Genomic DNA, 5969 nt, shown 5'->3' on the forward strand with positions numbered 1-5969 from the left:
CTATTAGCTTTGGTTTTACACTGACCTGTCTTATTTGGGTCTTTAAGTTCTTCCTAAGGCTAAGTATAATATTGAAAGGTAGACAATCTTAGTTCACAGAGTCATGAAAAAGTTCCATCCGTCCCATGAGATGGGTTTCTATCTATCCAAAGGCAATTGATTACTATGTTTTGGGTATCAATGAGATGACTGTCCTGTGACACTGGTAGAATTGAATACTCAACTTTAAGTGATGTTCCAAGTGCAAGGGGCAAAAGTAAGGAAGGCAAAGTCTAGAGAGTTTGTGAAAATTTTGTGATATAGATGATGATGATGATGATGATGATGATGATGATTATGATGATAATGATGATGATGATGATTATCATCATTTTTACTTAAGTATTTTTTTGTGTGCTATTTTTTTTTTTGGGTTTTGGCAGAGCTAGCTGAGACTTTATTTAGGAAAAAAACACTTGACTTGGCTTTTAGTTGGGAGCATAGATAAGAGGTGGGCCCCCAGGCAGTTGACTCCCTGCCACCAGGGTTGGGCTTAGGACTGGGTCTCCTGTGCCTGATGTTCCCTTGCACAGCTCCTTTTCCATAGGCTCAGAGGCCAGGAGGGACCTCAGCAGCTGTTTATTTGGGTAGGAAGTCAAATGACACAGACACCAGCTTCCCATCATGAATCTCAATCATCTTCACAAATACATTCTTGAAGAAATTGGTGTTGGTAGAACTGAAGGAGCTGGAGTCCCCACCAGAGCCAAAGTTGTACTGGAAGCTCAGGCTGTAGTTGAGTCCAGGGCTTGAGAGTTTCCTATAGTTTGGGCTTAGTCCACTTGACTAGCCACTCAGGTGTTCTTGGTATTGGTATTCATGTTTTGCATCTTAAACTCCAACCTACTCTCCTCACCCTCCAGCAGTTTGTTATAGGTTGCAATCTCCACATCTAGGACCAACTTGACATTCATGAGCTTCTGGTATTCACACAGCTGCTGGGCATGTCCTGCTTGGTGGTTCTCAGAGCAACCTCCAGCTCAGCCTTCTTGACCTGAGCATCTTTGAGGGCCAGCTTCCCACACTGCTCAGCATGAGTGATGGCAGCCTCCAGGGAAGCCCGCTGGCCTTTGAGGGTCTGGATCTCAGCCTAGAGTCAGCTGATATTCTGGTTCATCTCATAAATTTAAGTCTTCATATAACAAAGGTTGTCCCTGTGTTCCCAGCCGATGTCTCCAGCTCTTCGTATTTGATCTGGTACATGGTCTCAGGCTTGATGTGACTGTGGCTGGCAATCTCGTCATACAGGGCCTTGACCTCGGCAATGATGCCATCCAGGTCCAGGGAGTGATTGTTGTCCACAGACAGCACCACGGATGTGTCAAAGATCTGGGCCTGCAGCTCATGGATCTCTTCATATAGCTGCATGTAGAACTCGATCTCATTGGTCAGCCCTTCCAGGCGGAACTCCAGCTCTACTTTGTTTATGTAAGCTTCATCCACATCCTTCTTAAGGACAAATTAATTCTCCATGTCTGTGTGCTCGTTAATCTTATCCTCGTATCTATTCTTCAAGTCCTCCACCAACCCCTGCATGCTACCAAACTCTGACTACAGCCTCAGTTTCTCCTGGACCAGCATGTCCAGCTGCTGCTGAAGGTTGTTGATGTAGCTCTGGAACATGCTGTCCATGTTGTTGCCAGTCATCTTCTACTACTGCAGGAGGTTCCACTTGGTCTCCAGAATCTTGTCATGATGCTCCAGAATCCACACCTTGTTGATGAATGAGGCAAACTCGTTGAGGGTGTTAATCTGTTCCTTCTCCTGGGTGCCCACCACCAGGATGTTGAGGTCCACTTCCAGCTTCAGGAGGCTCAGCAGGCTTTGGTCCACTTGGACAGCTGTGATACTCCCCATACCACCAGCCTGACTCCTAGAACTGTGTTCAGATTCATGTGGATGCCTAGGCCAGCCCAGTAGCCACTGCCCACTCAGGAAAAGGTGGAAGTGCTAATATGAGTGCTGGGAGCACTTGAGTACGAGTTGCTGCTGAAGGCCCAGGGGCCAGAGGTAGACACCTTGTAGGTTTTTATGGTCCTCCTCATGGACATGGTAGAGGCTGGAGTGGAGGTAAGGAGGCCGAAACAAAGAGTTGAGAAGGATCCCAAAAGCTGCTTTTTTTGTGTGCTATTATATGTAAGGCACTGGGTTAGGCACAATGAGTAAGATAAAGATGAAGAGGTCCCAACTGTAAAAAAGACAAATCTAGAAGAAAAAAAGAGGAAATGACAATATAAAGAGTCATATGAAAGCACCAAATGAAAATTGTCCCATTATAGTGTAAGCTTAAATTTATATAGCTATATTCCTGATCTTTAGTCTTAAATCTATTCAATACTTTTCTTCTTTACTATCAGCATAACTATACTTCTCTTTCCTAGATCATTTTGATTTGGATGTTCTGGATATGGAAAAGCGAAAAGACAAGTTCGCTTTATAGGCTAAAAGTGAAGAAACAAGAGGTAGGTGTATTAGTCAGGGATATATATATATCTCCATATATATTTATATATGAGGAGATTTCTTGTAAGAATTGGCTTATGTGGTTATGGAGATCTAGAAATCCCACAATATGCCATCTGCAAGCTGGAGAACCAGGAAAGAGCCAGTGGAATAATTTAGTTTGAGTCCCAGGGCCTAAAAACCAGGGGAGGCTGTGATATAACTCCCAGTCTGAAGTCAAAGTCCTGAGAAGCAGAAGCTCCAATGTCAGAGCAGGAAAAGGTAGACATTCAAGCTCAAGAAAATAGAGTGATAATTCACTCTTCCTTTTAGTTTTTTTTTTTCTATCTAGACCCTCAAAGGATTATATATATATATGATGCCTGCCCACATTGGTGACATCAGGTCTCTTTACTCAGTCCACTGAATCAAATGCTAATCTCTTCCAGAAACACACTCATAGATACACCCAGAAATAATGTTTTACCAGCTATCTGGACATCCCCTAGTCCAGTCAAGAAGACCCATACATTTATCCATCATAGTAGGTAAAATGTCCTCTGGAAGCCAAGCTGTGTGGAAGAGCTTAGGTTTTTAGGGATAAGTACACTGTGAGGGATAGTCCATTGCCAATCTATGGACAATCTACTAACTCTTACCATCTCAGAATATCCTGGGTGGTATTTTCTTTTGCGCCCTTGCCTTTTCTAGTTATTATTTTTCACTATAATTGCCAGATGAAAAGGTACGGGGTTAGAAATCCTGTCTATAATTCATGATCATCTTTTATTGTCAACCATCTAATAATTTCTATTGTAAAATTTCAAAATGTGTCAGTGGCTATTTATTTATTTATTCTTAATACATATTTATCCATGTCTAATATATAACAGCAATGCTCTAGGAGCTGAGTATAAAGTGAATAGAACAGGTACTACTCTTGCTCTGGAGGAGCTTGAAATGTAATTAGAGAGAAATATATTTAGAAAATTGATTCAAAAATAAATGCATAATTACAAATTATAATAAGCACTGTAAAGGATAAATGAGCAGGCTCTGAAAGAGAGTAATAATGGGAGTTGTGCTACCAATTTAGATAGGTTGACCAAGAAAGGTTATTCTGAGGAAGTGATATTTCTGAGACCTGCTACAAAGGAGTCTGTTATCAAGGAAAGAGGACTGGGCTATGGGTATTCCATGCAGAGAAAACAGCATGTGTGAAAGTATGTGAGATGAGAAAAGCTTGTCATGATCTAGGACATGAAAGGAGCCCACTGTGACTGAGCCAAGTGAGTTGAGGTTTTGTAAAAAGGATAGAGAGACAGGCAAGGGCCAAATCATATATGGCTATGTAGGTTCTGGTAAATATCAGGATGTGAAGTTTATCCTAAATGTGAAGAAAATACGTTGAAGTATTTTAAGCAAGAGTCAGTGTGATTTATGCTTTAAAAAACAATTGTGTCCTATAGAGATATAATATGAGGGCAAGAAAGAACATCATTTAAGAAACTATTTGATTAGTATAAGATAGATTTGTGGGAACTTGAGCTAGAATGATGTCAGGAAGGAAGGGCAAATTCAAGAGAGACAATTGTGACATTTTGTGAGAAAGGTCGATACTGTATTTACCCTTATTTGGGAAGCTGAGATAGAGAAAGTTTGAGGATAGAAGATCAGCTTGATGTATCATTCCTTACCATGTCACATGAATATTCCCATGTACTCAGTGCAGGGGCTAAATTGAATAAAACTCCAGGACACTCAACTCAGTATTAGTCTTGATTTGTTGGGTAGAGATATTAATATAAACTGGTATATCCTCTGAGAATACACTGAGGTGTGGGGATTTAAAATGTATTTAGTAAATGATGACAAATAGTGGTTAAAAAGAGTTAATTATTTTGAATTTGGATGAAATTCTTTTAAATATTTAGTTAAAATTTAATTTATTGAAAAATTATTAATGTTTGATTAATATTCAAGCTATTATATGCCTATAAGTACTCAGATCATACTAAGTACCATTGGGGACATCATGGAAATATAAGACATTATTTTGACTTTGTAACAAACTATCCCCAAAACCGTGGCTTAAAAGTGGTCACAAATATGATTGTTGACTTGACTTAGCTAGGCAGTTTTTGACAGGTCTCTGGTTGTGTTAGAAATGTAGTTATGGTCATATGGTGGTTGGAGTTGAGGTTATCACAAACACTTCTTCACTCTATGTTCTGTGCCATACTGGGAAGACTCAAACAGCTGAAGTTTGGAACAGCTAGAGCACCCCAGACTTCTTTCTCTGTTTCTGTGTACTCTTTCCATGTGATCTCTCCACATGATGGTCTAAAGGTAGCTGGATTTCTTACATGGTGGCTAAAGGATCTCAGAGTGAATATGCCAACAGAAAACAGCAGAAACTTACCGTCAGAAGTCACCTCTGCTGCATTATGTTCATTGAGGCAATCACGAAGGCCCATCCAGGTTCAAGTAGAGGGAACATAGACTCCATCTCTTAATAGGAAGAGTGAGAAAGCATTTGCAAACAAGTTTTATCACCAAAGTTCCTTATTAAAGAACACAAACACAACAAAACAAAACAAAACTTTACACTTTAGCTGGGCATGACCAAAAGATGACAACACTAGAGAGAACTGCATATTTTATAAACATATAAGACAATCATGTACTTAATGATAGGGAAATGACCTGAGAAATGTGTCATTAAGCAATTTTGCCTTGTGCAAATATCATGGAGCACACTTACAGAGACCTAGATGGCATAGCCTACTACAAACAGGCTATACGTATAGCCTTTTGCTCTTATGGTGCAAGCCTATTCAGCATCTTACTGTACAAAACAACATGAGATTAAATCAAACACAAGAGATGTGGTAAACATGAGATATATGAGGAGGCTGCTGGGGTAACACAGCATATTGTTTTACCTCAAACATTTTTTTAATAAGTAAAAAGCATACACACTAAAACAATGATAGAAAGTACAGTATAATAAATGTGTAAGCTAATACAGTACAGTATTATGTACTGTACATAATTGTATGTATTATACATAATTGTATGTACTATACTTTTAAAAATATTTTTTTAGTTTTTAATTGCAGTTGGCATATAATATTATATTAGTTTCAGGTGTACAACATATGTGCTATACTCTTATATGACTGGCAGCACAGTAGGTTTGTTTATACCAGCATCACCATACACATGTGGGTAATCTGTTGCACTATAGTGGCTACAATGTCACTAGGTGATAAGAAGTTTATACCTCCATTATAATCTTATGGCACCAACATCTTATATGCAGTCAGTCATTGAATGAAACATCCTTATGTGGTGCATTATGTATATATACTTAGTAATAGTTACTTCATTTTTAGAAGGCGTATACTATACAAATCAAGCAGTGATTTATGTGATACTTTCTTGGACTAAATTTACAGCTCCATAAGAAAACTTAAGAATATCTA

General features: G+C 39.1%; 1 pseudogene; it reads right to left on the bottom strand.

The window, feature by feature from the left end:
- Window positions 1-618: 618 nt before the first annotated feature.
- LOC102882501 lies at window positions 619-2102 on the bottom strand (annotated as a pseudogene).
- Window positions 2103-5969: the final 3867 nt, after the last annotated feature.

Source organism: Pteropus alecto, unplaced genomic scaffold (genome assembly GCF_000325575.1).
Source record: "Pteropus alecto unplaced genomic scaffold, ASM32557v1 scaffold179, whole genome shotgun sequence".
NCBI lineage: Eukaryota > Metazoa > Chordata > Mammalia > Chiroptera > Pteropodidae > Pteropus > Pteropus alecto.